The following is a 23,545-nucleotide window of genomic DNA, read 5'->3' as shown; positions in this document are numbered from 1 at the left end:
GCGGTCAGAGGCAGTCTCAGCCATTCCATGGTGACATCCCAGGGGACCTTGGGCTGCAAAGGCACCGGTCTGTCACAGGCACTCACGGGGCTCCACAGTGACATCCCAGGAGTCCCCAGGCTGCCAAAGAGCCGGGATGTCCCAGACACTCACAGGGGTTCCTGTCATGGGCACAGTGGGAGCTTCAGGCAAAAGCTTTATTTCTTTACCACAGAATCTTCTGCTGAGACATGAGATGGAGAAATGAAATCCAAAAGCCACCATGGATCCTTTTACCCCTGCAGGACCCCTCAACTTCTACAATTCCTTCTAAGAGAGGAGAATGGGAGTGGCTGCAAACAATCCCAGCCCCAGACTTTTTCAAAGGTGTAAAAGATTGGACAGGTAGAATTGAACTTTAACTCAATTTGTCCCACAGGATCAATGATAGAATACCAGATACATTTATACAAATACCGCTCTGATTGATTGTGATCATGATTTTACAAGAAGATCTTAACCAGAGTTATTTACTCCACAGTACAGGTGCTATAACAATTATTAGAATATAATGTTCTATGAAGCAATTTTGAGGTCAACAGAGCCTTGCTGGAGTTGTTGGAGCCCATTGCAGGCAGAGCCTCCTGCCCCAGCAGGAACTGCCTTGCCTGTGCCATGAGCAGGGCAGGTCCCGCTGCAGGAAAAGCCCCAGGCCAGCCCCAGCACAGGGAAGGGCTCGGGCACAAGGGCAGAGTGCCGTGCTGGGAGCTGTGCCAGGGAGAGCCTGAGGCACCAAAGGCACCTTGGCAGCAGCAGCTGCTTGCAGGCCATGGCCAGAAGCCTCCCTTGACAGCTCGGCCTGGTGGCCACCACTGCAGAGCTGCTGCCTCAGGGCTCATTCCTGGCTGGGCTCTGAAAAGCCACTTCTGCTCCAGGAGCCTGACTGGGAAGCCATTGGCCCCAGCAGCTTGGGGACAAGATATTAATGACAAAACTCTTCATGGCAGCAGAGCCAAGGCAGGGACAGAGGAAAGGGCAGAGCCAGGCCCAGGGGACAGGGCTGCCATGGTGATGGCTGTGAGGCCACTGCCCCAGCAGCAGCCTGGCTGCCCTCAGCAGACATTCTGGCCAGAAGCTCTGGGAGGGCACCCAGCACATCAGAGAACACACACAACAGGAATTCTGTCCTTGGGAATGAGAGGGTTTAATTGGGTCAGGCTGCACAAAGCTCCCGATCTTGGGCAATGCCTGGGATGTGGCATCCAATTCTCTGGAAAAAAAGCTGCAATTTTGTGACACTCTCATAAGTGTAAAATGTTTCCTCCTTCTAATAAATGTAAATCCACCCTCCTTCTGTTTAGAGGTATTGACCTTTCTTCTGTCACTGCAAGATTTAGCAGAAAATAAATTTGACCACTATTTTTCTATCTTCACAGACCTTGGAGAGGAACTAAAAATCTCCCAAGATGGGGTTTGGAGGCCTCATCACAAAACCAGTAGGGTAAGTCTGATGGCTCTGGGCTCTGATGTGGAGACTGAGGACAGAACAGGAGTAGCTTGGGAGGGATTGGAGGGTGGTTTCTGAGGGGCTGGAGCTTTTCTTCATAGAGGATATAACCATGAGAAGGAAATAATGGCACAAGTACATCTAGGGAGGCCCAGACTGGCACCAGGAGAAAGGAATTTCCCTGGCAGGGCGGGGCTGTGGTGCATCATGTCCCCAGCAGGAGCCTGGAGCAGCCCAAGGCTCTGTGTGGGCAGGCAGGGGCAAGGCAGGAGGCAGAGATGTCAGCAAAGGAAAGGCCCAGCCGGGTGGGGCAGCCGGGGGATGCCGACAGCCTGCAGGGACAGAGGCGCAGGGCAGGGACACCGTGGGACAGCCTGGGCTGCACAGGGCACAGGGATGGGCAGCAGCTGCAAGACAGCCCTGCCAGAGCCAACTTGGGCAGCACTTTGGCCATGGCTGCTGGGCCTGGGCCTGAGGCCACGAGGGGATAAGTGACCCTTGCAGGGCTGGGGCCTCATTGCCTCCTTGTCCCTGCTCAGCAGCCTGGCAGGGGCTGCCCCATGCTCCTGCCCTTGCCATTGCACATCCCCACATGCCAGTGCCCATCCCAGGAAGAGCTCTGAGCAAGGAGGGAGGGACAGGATCTGCCTGGCCAGGGGATGGGGCTCAGGCCTTGGCCCTTTGCATTCCTCAAACACATCCAGGTTTTACTCAGCATCAGAGACACCTTTCCCTTGCTTGTCCCCAGCTGCCATCACTTCCTCCAATGTTCTGTTCTGACTGGAAGCTGGCGACACTTTCTCAGTAGTGTCCCTGACAGAAATTCTTTCAAATACAAGAAACTTCAGGGTTTCAATAGAACCGAGTTCCTGAGGGTTTTGGGACATCACTGAGGGGGTGCTGACATCACAGACCTGGCTGTGCCGTCACAGAGTAGGGTGTGAGGCCATAGAGCAGATCCTGTCAACATAGAGGGTGGCTCTGTGGCATCAGAGAGTGGGTTGTGACATCACCTGGTGGCTGTGGAACATCACAGAGCTGGGTGTGATATTACAGAACAGATTGTGACATCACATTGGCAGTGTGACATCACAGGGGCAGTGTGACATCACAAAGATAGCTGTGTAACATCACAGGTATAGTGTGACATCACAGAGATGATTGCGTGATACCACAGGGGCTATGTGACATCACGGGGGCAGTGTGGCATCTCAGGAGCTGTGTGACATCACAGGGGCTGTGTGAGGTCACTGGGGAGGTCACTCTGCCTCAGCCCCCTCACAGCTCCCCCGAGAGCAGTCCAACCCTGCTCATGCACAGCGGGGTCCCCTGTCCCTCCGGGTCCCCCGGCCCCGGCCCCGCAGCCTCCCCCAGAGGATGTTCCACGAGATCGACCCCAGAGCCTGACACGGGGACCGGGGCCCGGGGCCCTGGGGGTGGCACAGGGGAACAGGGTCCCCCCGGCAGCGTCCCCGTGTCCCTCAGGGCCAGAGCCTGGGCCAGGGCTCCTTCACCCTGTTACCAACAAGGCCTTGAGAGCGCTGAAAAAATCCCCAGCAAGGGAGCAGCAAAAACAAGATTTAATATTAAGGGACAGCAGCACAAAGTTCCTTGGCAAGAGTCACTCTGCTCCTGACTGGGCACACCAGGGAAACCAGGGAAACCAGGCACACCAGGGAAACAAAGCAACAACAAAACCAAACCAAATCCAGGCAATCAAACCAGAAATTAACCAAGAACTGTCCCTGTGTGTCTGTGTGTGACACAAGGACAGCGAGGGCAAGGATAAAAGGAATACGGCCTGAAAGCTTAACAGAGCTCAAACTTAACAGGACTTAACTTATACCTTAACGTTAACTGATACTTTCAACTTCACAATTTAGCAAAAGAGCAGAGCGTAACAGCATTAGCATTTAATCTAACTCAAACCTATGACTTTGCAATTTAACAGCGGAATAACACTTTACAATATTTTGCTTAGCAGATAACTTATATTAAAGGTAACAACTTAGCAAAAGAACAACTCTTAGCAGCATTTATCTTCACCTAGGCCTTGTGACTTAACCTGACCTACAGGCCTGACTGACTCAGTTATTCAAGGCACTCAAACCCCTCAGACAGCAGCATTTCTGACACATTTCCCCAGCACAGGCACTCCTGTGTGCACACAGACACAAAGAGTCAGTGCAAGGCACCTGTGAGCAATTCCCCTGAGGGCAGTAAATGCTCCCTGTGGATCCTTTGGCATCTCCCCAGAGGGTGAAGGGTTGAGCCTGGAGGAGTGGGGGGATCGGCTCAGGCTCTGTGGTTGTTCAGGATCCCCGAGTGCAGCAAACGGGAGAGTTCCCGGCTGGGAGAGGCCCCACTCAGAGGGAGTGGCTGGCCCAGGAGAGCTCCAAGGGCTCTTTTTGGAGCACTGTTTGCAGGGCCCCAAGAGAGGGGCTTCAGTCCCAGCAATGGTTCATCCTGGCCGTACTTGGCATCAGCAGCTTTCTTTGGCAGTGTGAGAACAGGGATGTTGTGCCACTGAGGGAACAGAAACAGTTCCCAGAGCTGCTCCTACAGGAACCAGGAACTGGTTGGGCAGCAGCAGTTCCTGGAGCAGACAGTGTTTGTGATGAGCTGCAGAGGAGCTGAGCCCAGGGGCTGTTGGCCAAGGCCAAGGCCCAAGGAGCATTTGTCAGCTGGCAGGGCAGCCTGAGAAGGTGAGGGGGGAATGTACCAGCACAGGGCCATGGAACCAAGGGACCATTGCAATACTGTGGGCCCCTGTGAGACCAAGGGACCATTGTGACACTGTGGGGCCTCATGGAACCATGGAGACCACTGTGACATTGCTGGGTCTCATGGAACCAAGGGGAGTGTACTGACGCTGTGTGACTCCATTGAATGTAGGGGTCATTGTGACACTGAGAGACCCCATCAAACCAAGGATCCATTGGGACACCGTGAGGCCTCATGGAACCAAGGGGCCATTGTGACACTGTGGGGCACCACGGCACTGAGGGCTCCATTGTGATACTGAGGGGACTCATGGGATCATGGAGACTCTTGTGATGCTATGAGGTACCATGGAATAAGCAAAGCCTTGTGACACTGTGAGGCCTCATGGAACTAGAGAGACCATTGTGACCATGGGGATACCTACAGAACCAAGAGGACCATTGTGATACTGTGGGGCCTCGTGAAACCAAGAAGCCTTTGTGACACTGCAGGGCTGCATGGAACCAAAGGTCCATTGTGACATTTCAGGGCTCATGGAACAGAGGAGTCACATGACATTATGGGGCCTAGGAGCCACGGAGACCATTGTGACACTTCAGGGCCTTATCAAATGTAGGGGCCATTGTGACACTGCTGGACCCCATACACCCAAGGGTCCATTGTGACACCGCAGGTCTTCTCAAGGGACCATTGTGGGACCATTGTGACACTGCTGGACCCCATGGAATCAAGGCACTGTTGTGACACTGTTAGGCCCCATAAAACCAAGGGAACACGGAACATGTCTGTCTGGTTTGGCCTCCTTTTGACTTCCTGACTGATCCAACTGACCTTGGTATTTTGGGGATCTCTTCTTACCAGCTGCTGAAACACTGGGGCTCCATGCTTTCCTTCCTATGGAAAACAACTGTCCTTCTTAGCCCATGTCCTTCAGGTGCCCATGGCCAGAATTGGGATTTCCACCTCCAACATTGCCTGTTGTGAAAGACTGGAGGAGATTTTTGGCTGGAAAATTTTTATGTGTTGGGAAGGAAGGGGCAGGTCCAGCCTTGCCCTGCCCTGGAACCCCAGCCCTGCCGTGCCCTGGAATCCCATTTCCCCCAGAGCCTCCCTCCCAGCCCAGCAGTGCCTGCCAGTCCCTGACACAGCACAGGCAATGCTCCACAGCCACCTCTGCAGCCCCCAGCCCAGCTCCTGAGGGACCAAATGACCCCTAGTGCAACCTGGGGGAAGGGCCCAGGAAGACCAAGAGATATTGAAGGCTGACCACAAGGCAAGCACACATCTTGACCCTCCCTCCTCTTGGAATTTCCATCTGAGTACTGCCGGAATCCAGGAGTTGGTAGTTCTGTGTGTTTGTTTGTGTGTATGCTTCTCTGTATCTTTTCTGTCTGTCTCTCTCTCTTTGTGTGTCTACTTCTCGTATATATGTCCTCTTTCAAATTTTGAGTGACTTAAAATTGAACAGGCCTAGAGCTTATGAAGTTGAATAGCACAAGGTAATGCTTTGAGCTGTGTTTTTTGTTGATTTAATGTCATATTAAACATTTGCAAAAGTTTCTCTGATTTTCTAAAGTTGACAGTAAAGGTTGTTTTGCTCTTTTGAACTTTTTAGTCTCTTGTTGCTATTTCTTCAGCACATAAACTCAGAGGACACAAACAATTGAGTTTCCTTTTAAATGTCTCCTTGAGAGAGTTGTTTGGGGATGGCAGTCAGGGCTTGTCTGTACTGCTTGGCACAGCCCAGGCAGGGCTTTCCCAGACACATTCCACACTCCATTTCCCAGCTGGAGCCGCTGCTGCCTCTGAGTTTTGCTTCCCCAGCCCCAGGGATGCTCTCCTTGTCTGCCCATTCCCCCACGGCCTCTGGGCCGGGATGGCCTCAGTGGGGGCTGCTGACATCCTCAGCACCTTGGAGGCTGCTGCTGAATTTTCCTGCTCCAGAGGCTTGTTCAGCCTTCAGCTCTTCAGTGCAGGAATTCAGTGTCCCAGGGCTCATTAACATTCAGAACATCTCAACAAGCCAAGCCTTTGGGAACAATTTGATTTCAGTTTCCAAATATTTTGTAGTTAAGTAAATCTCAGTAGTGTATTCAAAGTGAACACATGATATTTAAAAAGACAGTGAGAAAATACTTTTTAGGTCCTGTTAATTTTGTTTTCCTGTTAATTCATTGATGTGTGCAATCTCCAATTGACACTGAATCCAAGTAGCTCGTCATGCAGTTTGCATAGATATGAAAATCAAGACCCTCCATGGCTGACAATCAATCAGACTCTGTCCCTACCCCCACCCCACCATTTCCCCCATCCAAGGCCTGGCCCTCAGAGCAGCCTTGTGCAAATCTGAGCTCCCTCCAGCCCAGGCTGCACCTGCAGCTTTCAGCTCCTTGGCTCCAACTCCCACCTGCTTTCCTTGGAGAAGGAGCTGCCCAAGACACAGAGGGATGTTCATTTCTTGTCAGCCAACAAAGCCAAGGGAAGGCACAGCTCTGTCACATGCAAAAGTAATTCCTCTGCTGGATATTAAATCTACTTTCCACAGCAGGCAGCCTCAGAGCAATGGAAAACACCTTCTGTGCCCAGCACAGATCCCAAGGTCCCCCCAAACCCTCCCTGCCCCAATTCTGCCCAGATTTGCTCTTTGCACACACGAGTCACACGCTGAAGTCAGGAGCTCCCTCTATGCCCAGTGGGAGGAAAAGAGAGAAAGGGGATGAAGAGCTCTCCTGTGCAGAGCCAAGGTCCAAGTGCAGCCCCTGCAGTGGGAACCACAACTCATCAGGTTTGTGTCCTTTGGGTTCAGGGCCTGGTGACACTCAGAGGCACAGAAACATTTCTTGCCAACAAACACAACAGGAATATTTGAAGAGTTGAATAACCATCACAGCTCTTCCCTCGGCTCCCTGTCATGTCCCAGCAGCATTTCACATGTCCACCATCCCGAAGGGATTTCTATACAGAAACAGTTCAAGACAAAGACATAAAAAAGGTAATACTGAGATAGATATAACCAGAATGACGTATTTAATTCATATTTATTTGAACTTCTTAAAGATTTGGCCACTCCTTGAGATTCAAAGCATGAAACCAGTCAGCTGAGAGGCACTTGAATGGCCAGAGAGCATATGGAAGAAGAAATGTGAGAGCAGCAGGAAGGACATGGATCCAGCTGGTCTAGTTAAGAGATGTAGTCAGACATAGCTATTTCAACAGGAGAGGTAGAAACACCAGATGCAAAAGAGAGATTAAATAATAGAATGAGTATTGGTGATACAAGTAGAGAGGAAGATCAGTACTGCTTCTCCTGCCATCAGTACACTTCCAGGAAATTCCCGTTCCTGGTGGGAAAATATTGCTATTTCTTAATAGTACTCAAATGACCAAGATAATAAAGATTCGCTTGTATATTATCAGATGTCTGCCCCTTTCCAGGCAGACATCAGTTGTGTGCCCATGAACAGGCAGTGCCACTTGTGCCCTGAGGTTCCCAGCTGGGGTTGGATCTCTCCGAGAGCACCTGAGGGAGAGCAGAGCACCTTGCAAGCTGCAGGTCCCTGACAGCCCCGCAGGGCTCCTGTCCTGTTAACATCTGCTCTGCTCCAGGCTGAAACAGGGCCCAGCATGGTGCCGGGATCATCAGAGAGCTGAGGTGTGTTCTGGAATTCAATGCCCTCCCTACCCTGCAGCAGCCCTGCATTTCTGCATTTCCCTTCTACAGCCTTGGTCTCCAGCACAGCCATGGAGGCTCTTTGGGCTCTGGACTGTTCCTGCAGCCCCCAAGGACAGCTGAGCTCTGCCTTTGGCACAGTCAGGCCTGGCCAGAGCAGGCCATGCTCAGCAATTGCTTGTGTGTGCCTGGCCTTGCTGTCAGCCCCGGCAGCGGCTGCGTGGCCCCTTTGTGGCCCTGTGCTGGACCAGCCATGGTGGCCCAGCCCCTGTTCAGGCCCAGCCCAGGCCAGGAGCATTGCGGCTGGGAACGGCCCCTGTGCCGTGGTGCCCACAGCAGCCTTGGGGCTCTGTGCCCCACGGCCTCCCTGCTGGGCAGCCTCTGCCAGCTCCTGCAGAGCCAGTGGCACCTGTGGGCCTTCACAGACAGCCCTGCCCTGGGCTCTGCAGGCCTCTGGGCCATCAGAGAGGCAGCCAGGGCTGGCCATGGCTGGGAACAATCCCTGAGCCCCACAGGAGGATGGAGATGGGCCACAGCCAAACTCAGCCCAAGCCAAAGCTGGGCTCAGCAGCCAGGGCTGCTAAGGCCTGGGCACAGAGGCTGGCACTGACAAATGTCCTGGGCCCCCTCCCTGCTCTGTCCATGCCACCAAGGCCACAGAGCAGCCTCCTCTCTGGGCCACTTGCCTGTTTGCAATGCCTTGCACAGGCGCTGGCCCTGCCCCACAAGGCCTGGCCTGGGTCCTGCCCCTGCATGCTCAGCCAGGCTGAGATGGACACTGATGGTTTCTGGACCAGGCTCTGGTGGTCACCTCTCATCTCAAGGAAGCCCTGAGGAAAGTATTTGAACAGGGTTGACTACTGGAACATCAATGGGTCTCTCATCCTCTGAAAAACTCAGACGATCTTCTGATCATATGTGCCTTTTTTCCCTCAGTGTGTATTATGCATGAAATATTATTTTCAGCTACATAATATTATTCTTCTCCCTTTACCAGTGTTATCTGACACAAAACACCTCCTCTACATATGGATCCAGGTGACCTGTATCAGACAACACAAGAAAGAATGCAGCAGGAATGATTTGTCTCTGCTCCCATCTGTCCCATCTCCTCTGGAGCTGGAGGCGCAGCCCCAGCACTTGGCAGGGCTCAAGAGCTCACAAGCTCAGCTCCCACCCAGAGAACTTGCAGACCCTGGGCTGCTCTTCTTGGCCCCTGCACGCTCAGCCAGGCTGAGATGGACACTGATGGTTTCTGGGCCAGGCTCTCTGAGCCCAGCCCAGCTCCCTGCAAGCTCTGCCAGCTGCCCTGAGCTCTGGGCAGCACCAAGGGCCTCTCCCCAGTCCAGCCCAGCCGGCTCTGGCCCCACAGCTCTGCTCAGGCCAGGCTGCTCTGGGCACTGCCCCACGGCCTCAGTCCCTGGCAAGGGCACAGCAGCAGCTGCAGCTGCCACAGGACTCAGCCCCAGCCATGGGGAAAGGTGCCTGGCCAAGGGAAAGGAGGCTCCCTGGGTGCCCTGCTCCCCTCTGCAGGAGATGCTGAGAGCTCTGCAGCCCCTGCTGCCATCCCATCTGCCCAGGGCAGCACAAGAGCCCCGGCCTTGGGGCCCTCAAGAGCTGCTCCTGCTCCAGGCCCAGGGCCCATGCCAAAGCTGGGGCAGCCACAAAGCTGTGCCCATTTCTGTTCATTCCTACTGTGATGAGAATAGTATAAAATTTTTTACAAAGTGGTTGCATATTAATTTATTTCACCTAGATACAATGTGAGACTCCCTTCTTACACAATTTCTCTGGGTCACACAAGCAGGAGGGATAATTAAATTGAAGGGGGTGGATAAAAGCATTTCTTTTATTTATAACAGAATCAGAAGCAGAAAGCAATTTAAAATATACTTAAGGGCAGACTTGGCCTCTCATGATATGCACTGAGAGCTGCTGACAGAGGAAAGCAGGCCTTCTGTGGCTTGTTCTGGTAGGTTACCTCTGCTGAGTCCATGTGCCTCTCAAGCCACTCTAGCACTCCCCTCCTTGGCTGCACAGGGGAGAGAAAATGTTATGGGAGACAAATTGTGGACTGAGATAAGGCAAAAGAGGAAGTTTTTACAGGCACCAGCAATGAGGAAAAACCCCAATAATTTTGTTCTCTTCTTCTGTCAGCAAGTGATGTTCAGCCACTTCCCAGGAAGCAGAACTTCACCAGGTGGAGTGGTTTATCAAGAAGACAAACACTGTAAATAGGAAATGCCCCCTATTCTTCCTCCTTCCTTAGCTTTTATACCAGAACTGGTGCCATACAGTCTGGAATATCCCTTTGGTTAATTTGGGTCTATGACCTGCTGTCCGTTCCCAGGACCTGACCCACTTGAAGCCCCTTGAGGGAAAGAGAATTCTGAGAGACGGCAGGAGCCAAAGCAGGGGTGTGTTGCCAGGTCCTTTGTCGCTCCCAATGCAAAGCACTGTGAGGGCTCTTATGGGACAATGAAAAGGCTGAAAAGCATCCAGTCACAGCTTTCCTGAGAGATTCCTTGAGCTGCTGGTTCCTCAGGCTGTAGATGAGGGGGTTCAGGGCTGGGGGCACCACCGAGTACAGAACTGACACTGTCAGATCCAAGGATGGGGAAGAGACGGAGGGGGGCTTCAGGTGAGCAAATGTGTCAGTGCTGAGGAACAGGGAAAGCACGGTCAGGTGAGGGATGCAGGTGGAAAAGGCTTTGTGCCGTCCCTGCTCAGAGGGGATCCTCAGCACAGCCCTGAAGATCTGCACATAGGAAAAAACCATGAACACAAAACAACCAAAACCTAAACAAAAAGTGACCACAAGAGGCCCAACTTCCCTTAAGCTGGAATGTGAGCAGGAGAGTTTGAGGATCTGGGGAACTTCACAGAAGAACTGGCCTAGGCCATTGCCATGGCAGAGGGGGAGGGAAAATGTATTGGCTGTGTGCAGCAGAGCAAAGAGAAAGCCACTGGCCCAGGCAGCTGCTGCATGTGGGCACAAGCTCTGCTGCCCAGGAGGGTCCCGTAGTGCAGGGGTTTGCAGATGGACACGTAGCGGTCGTAGCACATGATGGTGAGAAATGCAAATTCTGATGCAATGAAAAAGACAAAGAAAAATACCTGTGCAGCACATCCTGAGTAGGAGATGGTCCTGGTGTGCCAGAGGGAATTGTGCATGGCTTTGGGGACAGTGGTGCAGATGGAGCCCAGGTCGCTGAGGGCCAGGTTGAGCAGGAAGAAGAACATGGGCGTGTGCAGGTGGTGACTGCAGGCTACGGCGCTGATGATGAGGCCGTTGCCCAGAAGGGCAGCCAGGGAGATGCCCAGCAAGAGGCAGAAGTGAAGGAGCTGCAGCTGCTGCGTGTCTGCCAATGCCAGGAGGAGGAAGTGCCCACTGGAGCTGCTGTTAGACATTTCTTCACTCTGGGCATCATGGGCTGTTGAAAGAAGACACTGATAAGCTGGGAAAGAATTAACTGTGTTATACTTATCCTTTTTTGTTATGAATCCCCTCAAAATTACTTCCTTTTTGGGGGAACTTTGCTGAACATTTTTATCTCTGAGCTCAGGTTTAGGCTGCTGGCTCATCTTCAGCATTGCTCTCTGCCAGAGCACCGGGGAACCAAGAGGGAAAACAGGGCTCCCTGTGCCCCAGTGAAATCAGACCTACTCATCCCACACAGGTGCCCTTTGCTCATTTCACCTCTCTCTGTTGTGGGTGATTGCACTTATAACTTGATTGAACAATATTGTGCAATTTTTGAACACTTCAGTTTAAAAATAATTATCTCCAAATCCTTCTCTCTTTCCCTGTGCACCTGAAAAGGAAGGGATACCAAGGGTTGGTCTGGCTCTCTGCTGCCTGGAGTTGTGCCTACTGGGAGCTGTCTCTCTCTGTCCAAGCTTTGTCCCTGCCAGTGCTGCCCGAGCCCAGGCCAGCCCTGGGGGCTCAGCTCTGCCCTGCAGACCCCTCCCAGCACAGGGCACTGCCCAGGGGGCTCTCCCTGGCAGTAGGGCCTTAAGGGCAGGGCAGACAAACAGAGATGCTGCAAGCCAAGGTGCTGCTGCTGCTGTCTGTAGGGAGAGGAGGCTGAGGAGGTATTGTCTGAGGGAGATCTGAGGCACATCTGCTGATGCCCAGGCTGACAGTGCAGGAGTCTCCGTGACACAGCCAAAGCTGACAGCCCCTTTCCCTTCACTTTAGGAGAAAGCTGAGAGCAGCCCTGGCCATGCAGCACCATTTCCACAGCAGGAGGAATCTGCCCTGATGGGGGTGGCTCCCTCCACCTCCAGCTTCTCCCCTGCAGTGTCCATGGGGAGCTGCCAGGCAGGCTGAGAGCTGCCCCTGGCAGGTGGCACATGCCCTGGGCTGGCCAAGAGCCCTGAGGGCTGCAGGAGCTGCTCTGCAGGACAGCCCTGGAAAGCCCTGGCTGCAGTCCCAGCTTCACCCCCTGCAGCCGTCCCTGGAAGCAGGAGCCTTCCTGCCCTGTCCCTCTGACGGTGCCCAGGGCAGCCCCGCTCTGCAGCACAACCTCCTCCTCCTCCTGCTCCTGTGCCACAGAGAAACTGGGAGAGTCCTCCTGACACAACCCCCAGGCTCTGGGATGTGCTGGCTTCAGGAGGTCCCTCCAGGAGCACAGGAGATATTGCCCTGCACCCACACACTCACCATGCACAGGGCTGTGAAGATCTTTCCCCAAGTGAAGTCTCAGCTCAATGTCATCCCAATCCTGATTGCCTTCAGCCTGTCTCTGCCTGGCTCCTGTCCCCTCAGTGCCTGCAGGCAGAGCCCTCAGCCCTGCTGGGCTGGGAGAGGAGCTGGTCCTGGGAAGACCTGTTCCTTTAAAGCTCAGCAGCACAGACACAGCACAAGGACTTAAATGAGACTCTTGGGGATTTGGTGTTGTTTACATCAGACTCAGCCCCGGAGAGTGTCTTAAAAAAACTTCTCAAGAACTCAAAATTAAGTTTAAACTCTTAAGTTTCTAGAAGTTTTAATGGGTCCCACTGAAGAACGCAACTGGGAAAGTGTCCCCAGGTTGCAGTTAGAGCAGAACACTGGAGGCAGTGATGACAGCTGGGGACAAACAAGGCCAAGGTGCTTCTGGTGCTGAGCAAAGCTGGATGTGTTTGAGGAATGCAAAGGGCCAAGGCCTGAGCCCCATCCCCTGGCCAGGCAGATCCTATCCCTCCCTCCTTGCTCAGGGCTCTTGCCGGGATGGGCACTGGCATGTGGGCATGTGCAATGCCAAGGGCAGGAGCATGGGGCAGCCCCTGCCAGGCTGCTGAGCAGGGACAAGGAGGCAATGAGGCCCCAGCCCTGCAAGGGTCACTTGTCTCCTGCTCCTGCCTCAGGCCCAGGCCCAGCAGCCATGGCCAAAGTGCTGCCCAAGTTGGCTCTGGCAGGGCTGTCTTGCAGCTGCTGCCCATCCCTGTGCCCTGTGCAGCCCAGGCTGTCCCACGGTGTCCCTGCCCTGCGCCTCTGTCCCTGCAGGCTGTCGGCATCCCCCAGCTGCCCCACCTGGCTGGGCCCTTCCTTTGCTGACATCTCTGCCTCCTGCCTGCCCCTGCCTGCCCACACAGAGCCTTGGGCTGCTCCAGGCTCCTTCTGGGAGATGTGTTGTGCCACAGCCATGCTCTGGCAGGGAAATTAATCTCTCCTTGTTTCCATTCTGGGTCTTCACAGCTGCACTTGGTGACATTATTTCTATCTCAGGTTCATTTCCACTATGAACAAGAGGTCCAATATATTTGAATCCACCTTTGTCATCTTCACAGGCTGTTCTTGTTCTGCCCTCAGTCTCCACTGAACCCAGGACTTCCAGTTCCCATACAGTGATCATGTTCTTGGGGCCTCCAAATCCCATCCTGGGAGATCTCTGGGCCTTGTCAAAGGTGCTCAGCCCTGGAGATGTGATTTAAGTCCAGGAATGGCTGAGTACATTTTTGCCCAAGATTGTATTGGGGAATATAATACAGAATAATACACTGTATCTTTTAAGTGACTGAGGGCAGATTTAGATTTTCTGTAAGGATGAAATATTTTTTGATGATGGTGGCAGGACACTGGCATAGGCTGCCCTCAGAATTGAAACCCCATCACTGGATGTGTTTAAGGTCAGGGGCTTTGTACAACCTGAATGAGTGAAGGTGTTTCTGGGTAATGGGAGTTTTACCAGAGACTCTTTTCGGTCTCTTCTAACTCAAACCATTTTACATTTCTTTGGTTCTTATATCCCAACTCCAGGGATATAAGGGCTCCACAGGGCTGCAAATACCTATGCACACCCTGCCAGCATTTTAATGTGGCCTAATTCCCAACACTTTCATAAAAAGGAAAGAATTGCCATATTAGGGACATGAATTGTCATGTTTATGGAGGAATCATGAAAAGCCCCAAAAAGCAAAGAAACTGAAAGGAAGGACCAAAATCTCAGTGTGAAAGATTCACCAAGTGGGATACAGGCAGAGACTCTGACAGTGACCTCCCAGCTGACAATGGGGGTTTCTGTCTTGGGGTCTGAGTATCAGGATAGAAGGTCGCTCCCAGGAGGAGTCCCTGTGCATTTTCCTCCCCCATGGCTCTGCCCTTCCTGATCCAGCAGCTGTGGGGCAGCAGAGCGGGGGCAGTGCAGGAACAGGCCTGGTTCTGACAGGGCTGTTGTGGTTTAGGAATGGTGCTCCCAATTTACTACACCTACTACCAAGACCACATGTCGCCCCAGATTTATATTCCCACCATTCCCTCCCACACCACAGGGGCTTTGCCTGGCCTGGCCCTGATCGATCTCAGCCCATGTTTCACAGTCAGGGATAACCTGGAGATAGTGTCCAGGGTTCACCCTTGTGTGGCCAGTCCAAACCCCCCTGAGGCACTTTAATCCTGGCCGCCCCATCCTCCTGTCTGTTGTTGTGATGCTCTTCAGTGCCCAACTCTTGGGCACGTGAGCATCCACAGGAGGGAGTTTCACAGCCAACTTCTCCCCCAGACAGAGATGTCTTACCCCAGTCCAGCAGCCCAGCTGGGTTTCCCTCTGTGCTCCCAACTGTCCTTTTTCCATGGTTCCAGCCACCCCAGAGAGCATCTCCTACCATCCCTGAGTCAGTGCAGAGGTGCAGCGCTGGTCATTTCTCTTGCTCAGAGCTCCAGGGATGGTCCCAGTGCTGCAGTGACTGCAGGAAAGGGGACCCCACAATGGGACATTTCTTGGTCAGATACAGACAGGAAGAGTGACAAACTGTCTGTGACTCGGGTTTTGGCCTCGCAGCCCCCGCCGTGGTTTGCAGGGAGCTGCAGTGTGGCTCGGCCCTGGCTGTACCCGGCAGTGCTGGCCTGGGAGAAGGTGTTGGTGCCAGCTGGCCCAGGGAGCTGCAGCGTGTGGGGAACGAGTTCCTCCTGGCCTCCTGCCCCAGGGTGGCACTGCAGGGCCTCATGGAGTCAAGGGGCCATTGTAGCTCTTCAGGACCCCAAGGAATTAAGGGGACTCTTTGGACATTGTGGGGCCTTGTGTGACTGAGGCCACTTTAGAACCAAGGGGCCACTGTGAAACTACAGGGCCTTGTGGAACTGACACTGAAATCACCCAAAAAGAAACTTTCTAACACAGTTTGAGTATCAAAAAGCATTCATTTTTATTGCAGCACTGATCACTTGGAGGATCCTTCCTCCATTCGAGTGCCCCAAACATCATGCGAACAGAGGTTTTATGACACACACAAGTTCCATATTTATGAGCTATAGAGGTTTTATGACACACACAAGTTCCATATTTATGAGCTATTCCTCTGTGATGCTCTACATCTGGCCTGTAGGCCACACAGTATAAATAATTCCAACTTCATAAGTGATTTATTATATAATTACCTTGCTTATGTAATTCGACCAGTAAGAGCAGGCCCAGGCCATTGGAGACTCAGGCTGCTATTGGCTGGTTAGCTGAGTAGTAGCTGGCTCAGCCAATGAGGATTACCTTCATGGGCCTTCTCATCTATATAAGGAAGTTAGATCTCAATAAAGCTGCCTGTTGCTGCATGAACATGTACAGTCTAGTCACCTGTCTCCACGGGCAGGAGTTACTCCACTCTCAGGCATGCAGAGTGCTGCCAAAACCTGGCACCACTGAGCACCAGGACGGCCTCGCTGGTGCCAGGAAAGCTCAGCAGCACCTTTCTCTCCCAGCAGCATAACACTGGCACAGGCACTGAGCAGCCATGAGCAGCTGACTACTGCTGGGAGACAAAAAACCCCAGAACTGGGGGGTTTACAGTGCAGAAAAAACGTGGAGGCACTTTTCTGATGATGCCTACTCTCATCAAGGCTTCATCCAGCAAGAGGAATAGATAAGCTAAACTTATTTCTGGATAAACCATGCTATTTCCACCCTGAGGACCTGAGGCTAGCACAGGAGGCAGCAGAGGCCTTTTAGACAGCAAAACATTTTTGCCCATTTTCCCAGGCTGGCTCACGGTCACACCTCACCCATGTGGCTCCAGAGCTCTTGCTGTGTCCCACGGGCAGGTTATCCCTTCACATCTGCTCTCGCAGGCTCCAGTGCCCTCCTGGAGCGCCTCCCCGGCTGTCCCAGCACAGCTCAGCACAGCTCAGCTCGGGGTTCCACACGCCACGGGGCCGGGGCACCTCAGAGCTGCTCCTTCGGGCGGGTCACCGCCATCGGTCATCGGCTGAAGGCCTAAAGAGAGGACAGCAGAAACATCACAAATAAGCCGATAGTTCCATCTGTATTCACAAAGCTCAACATCAGCGGCCTGGCTTGTGGCAGAGGACAAAAGCCAGCACACCGAGCGAAAGGCTGAGGAATTAATGCTGAACCGCACAGCCGAGCAACATCCCCAGTCCCCCGGCCGAACAGCTAAATAGGAGACAGTGAGTATTTCAGGTGGTGCCTTCCTGCCCCGGAGCCCCGGTCTCCAGCCCCGCTGCTGCCGCCACCCGTCCCTGTAACCCCTCCCCCCTCACCTCATGGCGGTGGTGGCCCCTCATGGCGAGGGAGCTCAGCCCGCCAGAGCCGCTCCTTGCCCTCACGGCGGCGAGCTGAACGAGCCTGGCCCGCCAGAGCTGCTCCTTGCCCTCACGGCAGCGAGCTGAACGAGCCCAGCCCGCCAGAGCCGCTCTTGGCCCTCATGGCGGCGAGCTGAAGGAACCCAGCCCGCCAGAGCCGCTCTTGGCCCTCATGGCGGCGAGCTGAAGAAACCCAGCCCGCCAGAGCCGCTCTTGGCCCTCATGGCGGCGAGGTGAAGGAGCCCAGCCCCCCAGAACCGCTTCATCTCCACGCAGGGGAAGAAAAGGAGCAGGTCCGGCCACGCTGCCGAGGTGATTCCACAGACACCGCCCCGCTCGCTTCGGCCGCTCCCCCCGGGGCGGGGAAAAACCCTCGGTAATCAGGCACCGGGAGGGACTTTAAGATCGTCTCGTCCCACTCCCTGCCATGGGCAGGTACACCTTCCACTGTCCCAGGTTGCTCCAGTCCCTGTCCGACCTGGCCTTGGACACTTCCAGCATCCCTGACAGAGCCGGAGCAGGAACACGATCTGTGGAGCTGGGAAAACTGAACTCAAGCACCGGCTCATGGGAAGCAGAGGGCTGGTGAGCTGCCTCTGCTTGCCCCTGATGTGTCCCACTTCAGGCACAGGAGCTAGAAGTGTCAGCTCAGAAACAGCTGCCAGCAACAAAAATCCAGCCCTGAAATAAGCAGAGAAAAAGCTGTGGTACTGCCAAGTGCCTTGCTGGGAGAAGCACAATTCCACACCTTCCCTGGCCTCCACTGGATGCTGTAACATCAGCCCAGTGCTCTGTGTATCCATGTCTGGGCACAGCAGTGTAACTGTAACTCTTTCGCTGGGGATCCATTCAAAGGAAGTTTTTCTCTGTGCTTTGTGCTCCATTGAGACACTTGAAGGCCTTTCCAGAAAGCCTGGCATCCCTCCCCCATGCTCCTCATGTGCTTATGCTCTCAGAGCTCAGCAGTGAACTCAGCTGGAGCTGCGCCTTGCCTCAGGCAATCATCCACTCCAGCTCTGTCTTCTTCAAATGTTTCATGGTCTATTTTCAGCCCAAGCAGGCAGCTATTCTTCCTGGATGTGGGATGCTCCTCTCCAGCTCAGCCTGACGCTGCCTTGTCCTGGGAAGCTCTGAGCTTGTTGTGCTCAGGACACTGCTGTGTGCAGGGACAGAGGCTGGTGCTGAGCAGAAGGAGCTCGGTGCTTCCCCTGTCACTGATGAACCTGGTGAGGAACAGGTTTCCCAGCTATGCCCAGTGCAGCACAGCAAAACCTGTCTGGGGGAGAGACAGGTAAGAGCAGACACAGAACACTTCATGCTCTTGTTCCTGGGGGTCTCGCTGCCCATGGCCAAGGGCACGTGCCCACACAGGCATGGATGATGACTCTGCCAAGACCCTAAGCCACAGCTTCAGTTTAGAACTGTTTAATTCATTAGCCCAGCATGGGGCCCAAATTAATATGCTTTGTCTCTTTAATAAGACATTTTCAGCAGGATTGGGGAGATACTTCAAAAGCTTCCTGAATGCCAAATACCAGAACTCAGCAACTCTAAGTGCCAGGACCAGTCTCTCACTTCCCAGTACAGATTCCCTCTGTGTGCACAGCTTTGTCTCTGCTTGCTGGCCTTGGAGGGGGGCTCAAACAAAGGCCTGCACATCATTTGTGAACTTTGGGTGAAAAGCATCAAACCAGATGAAACACAGCAGAGCCGCTCTGCCATGGGGGTGAAGCCCTTTTCTGTAACAGGAATGCGTTCTCTGCATTAGCTGCAGCCAGTCCCTGTTGTTCATCTTGGCTTGCTGACCACTAAACAGAGCCTCCTTTTCTCCTGCAAGTGTCGTGGCAAGGCCTGAAAGGACTGAGAAGCTTTGTTCCAAGCCAGATTAGAGATATGAGTTACTACAAAACAAAAGCCCAGCAAGCCTCCTGGAGAGTTCCTCTAGTCTAGACACAGCCTCCCCTGAGCTCCCTGCATCCCAGCACAGCCCTGCAGCTTGTGTTCAAAGCAACTCAACTGGCTCCAGAAGCCTGGTTGACCTCTGTCGAGTGAATGTTCAGTTGCAGCATAAAGGAGGAATCACATCTGAGTGATTTTGCTCCCATAAATTAGCAGGATGGGTTAAACCAGGACATGAGCACTGTCTGCTGGCACAGTGCATCCACTCAAGAGATCTGCACTGGCATGGAGCTGTAGTGCTTCAAAAGACGTGTGCTCCAAGCCTGGGGTGGGACATCCCCCATGTAGCTGATGTCTGCAGCTCCTGTGGCAGCAAGGGAGATCCTTTACTGTCACCTCAGCCCTGAACACACCCGTGCCCAGGGCTCACTGCCTGCCCCCCGTCACTGCTCAGCTCTGGCACTGCAGGGCTGGTACTGTGATCCTTCTGTACCAATCAGATTTTGGCTCAACACCATTTGGCCACACTGTCAGTCACTGGAGAAAAAGACAGAGTAGTACTGTGGGAAGAGGAAGAAAATTCAGTAAACCTATGGAAGTAAAGATCTGTGGATGTACATCATCATTTACCATGGTGGTCACCTCCAGCCCCACAGCCAAGTACATTCAGGCTTTGGTGAGAACTTTTATCCCCCTGGTGTCTGTCATGGCTGGGGCCTGTGATGATGACACCTCATGGGTGTTGGTGCTTGCACTGACCTGTGAGTGACACCAGCCTTGCCTGGCTCCCACACAGCAGAAGGCAGGGCAGCCATGGCCTCGATGGTGCCTTTTCCTCTTTGAGGTGCTGCACCCAGGTCAGGGATACCCCACACATGAGCACAGACTGGGAGAAGAGCTCATTGACCAGCAAAGAAGGACTTGGAGGATATAATGGATGAAAAGCTGGACATGAGCCAACAGTGGCAGCCCAGAAACTCCCCTGTGCTGGGCTGCACCCACAGAGGAGTGGGCAGCTGTCGACGGAAGGAGACCAGGACATCAATTTGATCATCACAGGCCTAATTTTATTGATCAGTACGGCGGGTTAAATACAGTTCATAATGAGCTTCATACATATTGCAAAAGTTGAGCTCAGGATTGGTCAGTTACATATCAGCAACTACGCCTACTTCTGCATTCTTATGGTTCTACTTTTGATACTTTCTACATATTCTCAGGGAGAATCTCTCTTCCCTATCCTCATGTTGCGGCAAGGGCATTCTGTCCTTGCCTGTCATTGGTCACTGACTTCTCCTTTCAGCTTGCTGACTGCTGACTTCCCTCTTTCAGCTTAACCAGCGGCATTATGTCAGTATGGCCTTTCTCAGCTAACCAATTATTAATAATACTCTCCACATTTCCCCCGTTTTCTTCTTGAGCAAGGAGATTAGTTTGCCAGGTTTTTGCTATTGTACGGCTGACCATGTTCTGAATAAAATTAAAAATACAAGGCAAAATAAGCAATGTACGGCTGACCATGTTCTGAATACAATTAAAAATACAAGGCAAAATAAGCAAAAACATTAAAATTACACCCTGTAGCCCTATATCATATGTCACAAGGTTCCTCAGCCATGGCCCAAGTCTTAAGCTTTTAAGCCATTCGTCAATTCCTAAACCTTCTTCTTCCTTGAGATTGTGAAGTCCCTGTGTCAGTTCTTTTATCTTAGTGTGAATGGAAACTGAATGATCAGACAGATTCATGCAACACATTCCCTCAAACTCTTCACATCCATGCCCTTGTGCTAAGAGCAAAAAATCTACAGCAGCTCTATTTTGCAAAACAGCATGGTTAACACTCTGCACATCTGCAGTTAGCATGTCTAGAATTTGTGATGTCTTGTTCACCTCATCCTTTGCCCAGCATCCGAATTGTTTTGCTAAATTCATGGCTTTATTGGCAGATCCTCCTGGCAAGATAGTTGAAACCACTACCTGTTTGAATGTGCCCCAAAACCGTGGATCTCCTATCTGGCTGCAGTCCAAGTCATGGATGCTACGTCTTTTCCTGTTTGAATTTTGACTCAGCTGCATTAGCAAGGACACATTAGGGTGAAACAGTGACAATTTTCCCAAATAGCAGGGTCCACCCCGTGGTCTAGCTGGTATACCATTCCACGCCCTGTCTCCACAAATCAAAAATATTCCTGTGGGTAATTTCATTGGTGCCGTGATTTTTGTGCTGTTACATTTACTGTAATGCTGCGAAGAGATTCCACTCACATTCAGGAATGAATCTAGGGTGGCCCATGTTTCTTTAGGTCGGTTTGATTTCTGAGCATCCGAAAATTCGAAGCTAAACCATCCGCCTGCTGTAGTGTTAGATATGCTGGCATTTGTACTTCCAAAAAGATCCAATTCCTCAGGAGGAGAATGCAAAGAGGTGTTAAGTGATTGGATTAGTAAGCATTGACGATAGCCATCACTCTGACCTGCAGTATACCCTTGTTGCACTGGCAATGTGATGTTTGACATGTTAGACATACATAAGGTTTGATTGTTTATCAAACTGCAAAATTCTCCAGGAGACCACACCGGAAGTCCCACCAGGCATGTTCGAAATGGGTTAGTGACTCCTCCAAGACTAAGACAAAGTGATGATTGGTTAGTTTGATTAGCAAGTGTTACCCATAAATTTTCTCTTGGTTGACTAAAGTGTGTTACTCCTACTGCTTCACTTGCTACAGCATTGAGCAGTATAACAAAAACAAACCTCATTTTTCTTTCTGCTTGCTTTGCTTCTCCCTTTCTTCCTTCTGCTTACGTTGTTTTTCCTTTCTTCGCTGTCTTTTCCCTGGTTTGCTAGATTGTCTATTGTAAGGCTGAGTCAATTTTTGAATATACTGATCTAATTCTAAATCAGCATCCTTGCTCACAAGTATAGCACGAGGTAAGTTTGAAGGCAAATCAGCTTTGCAGCGAGCTGCTATGATGCATGAGGCTTTAGTAATTTCAAATATTCTAAGGTTTTCCTGTAACTTCCACCTAAGATATGCTATAACCACTTGTTCTGCACTCTCAAAGAGCTGTAATCCTGTCCGTCCTGGCAGGCCAGTACTTTGTTCAAGAGCTCTAACCCAGATATGATTTCGAATCCACTTTCCAAAACAAGATGTACACCATAAATATCCCAATGACTTCTGTGAATACCAATAAACCTGATTACAATCTGCACAATGCAAAGCTACCCATGCATAGCATTTATCTTTATCCTTTTTGCAAACATAACAAGGAAGCGAATGTAAGTAAGGACCAGTATAAAATTCTGTTTCTTCAACCCAATGCAACCAATTCAATGGTGGTGATCGCAAAGCCTCTTCAGCCTTTTTACTATATGAGGCTAACAGCTCAAGGTCTTTCTTTAACACAAGGTGTATCTTATTTCGTAATCGTAGTTCTTGTTCGTTATCCTCCTCAACAACTATATCCTCCCAAGGGTCCCACAACAGTAAAATTGTTCTAATCATAGAAAATTAATTAGCAATCACTGATACCCCTATTCAAATGAGACCGTTCCCTTTTTTTCCTTCTTTTTCTTATCTGTCTTCAATCTTGCTGCTCCTAATTTCACTGGTCCTGCCACTTTCAAACTTAATTTTTGCAACTTATCAATGCAGCAATCTAATGCTCTATCAGGATCCCCTTGGAAGGGTCCTACAACTGAATGCTGTGTTAAAGGCACTAATTTCCTACACCTTATAGAAACTATACGTGATTTACTTTGAACCCTAATTCTATTTACAATACATTGTATTTCCCATTGATAATAAGCAAGAACCTTCTGTTCAGGAGACTCATAAAGATTTAAAGCTATATATGCGTTTTGCCCCGTTTGTCTCCACAATTCATCTTGCCAGCTTTTTCCCCACGTATGCTCGTGTTCACAAGTATGACACCACAAATCCCGTAATAATGATTGTTCTATCCAAAAAGTTCTTTTACAACCCCCACAACGTAGAGCTATCCAGGCAGCACAATGTGGATTGTGACAGTCAAGGCAATGTAGTTTCGCTGGATCTGTTAAATGAAAAGTTGATAATGAGTCAATGAAACGAATCAACTCCTGGACTGTCCGGTAGTGACATGTCAGTGCTCTGTCCACCGCTTCTGAGTACCCCTTCAATTGAAACAGTAGTGGTTGTAGGACTAGAAGCAGTTTCTTCCCCAGTCGTTCCTTGTCCTCCTCCATAAGACGATCCACCAGAGGCTGCATCAAAAACAGGTTTAGTCCACTTAGCAGGCACCCACAAAGGCCCTGTAGGTGAGGAAACACAAAGATACCCCCGACCCCAATATAATACTTTTGCAGGTTTTTCCCATAATCCTGTACTTGGGTTCTTATACTTAACCCAGACCTCTGTTTCCTTAGTATTTTCCTGACCTGACCTCGGATGATGTTTCATTGCAGGGGGGGTATCATCTTCCCCAGAAATGCATAAATGATTAATCACATACAAAACCTTAGCCAAACATGCTTGTGGATCTGTCAAATCTTGATGTTTTTCAATATACTGCTTAAGGGTACCGTTTGCTCTTTCCACTATTGCCTGTCCAGTAGAAGAGTGTGGAATACCTGTCACGTGCTTTACAGACCACTGATTCAAAAATTTCCGGACCCTAGCACTTACATAAGCTCGACCATTATCCGTTTTGATACTCTTTGGAACTCCCATAACAGCAAAACAACTTAACAGATGTCTGATAACAT

The 23,545-nt window shown here is 51.5% G+C and overlaps 1 non-coding gene across 1 annotated transcript; it reads right to left on the bottom strand.

The window, feature by feature from the left end:
• Positions 1 to 15,907: 15,907 nt before the first annotated feature.
• On the bottom strand, positions 15,908 to 16,111 carry LOC134413871 (small nucleolar RNA SNORA74). Its single transcript, XR_010026603.1, has one exon. It is a non-coding gene; the product is annotated as a small nucleolar RNA SNORA74 (small nucleolar RNA).
• Positions 16,112 to 23,545: the final 7,434 nt, after the last annotated feature.

Source organism: Melospiza melodia, unplaced genomic scaffold (assembly GCF_035770615.1).
Source record: "Melospiza melodia melodia isolate bMelMel2 unplaced genomic scaffold, bMelMel2.pri scaffold_54, whole genome shotgun sequence".
Classification (NCBI taxonomy): domain Eukaryota; kingdom Metazoa; phylum Chordata; class Aves; order Passeriformes; family Passerellidae; genus Melospiza; species Melospiza melodia.
The sequence above is the reverse complement of the archived record's forward strand: the minus strand, read 5'-3'. Positions and strand labels throughout refer to the sequence as shown.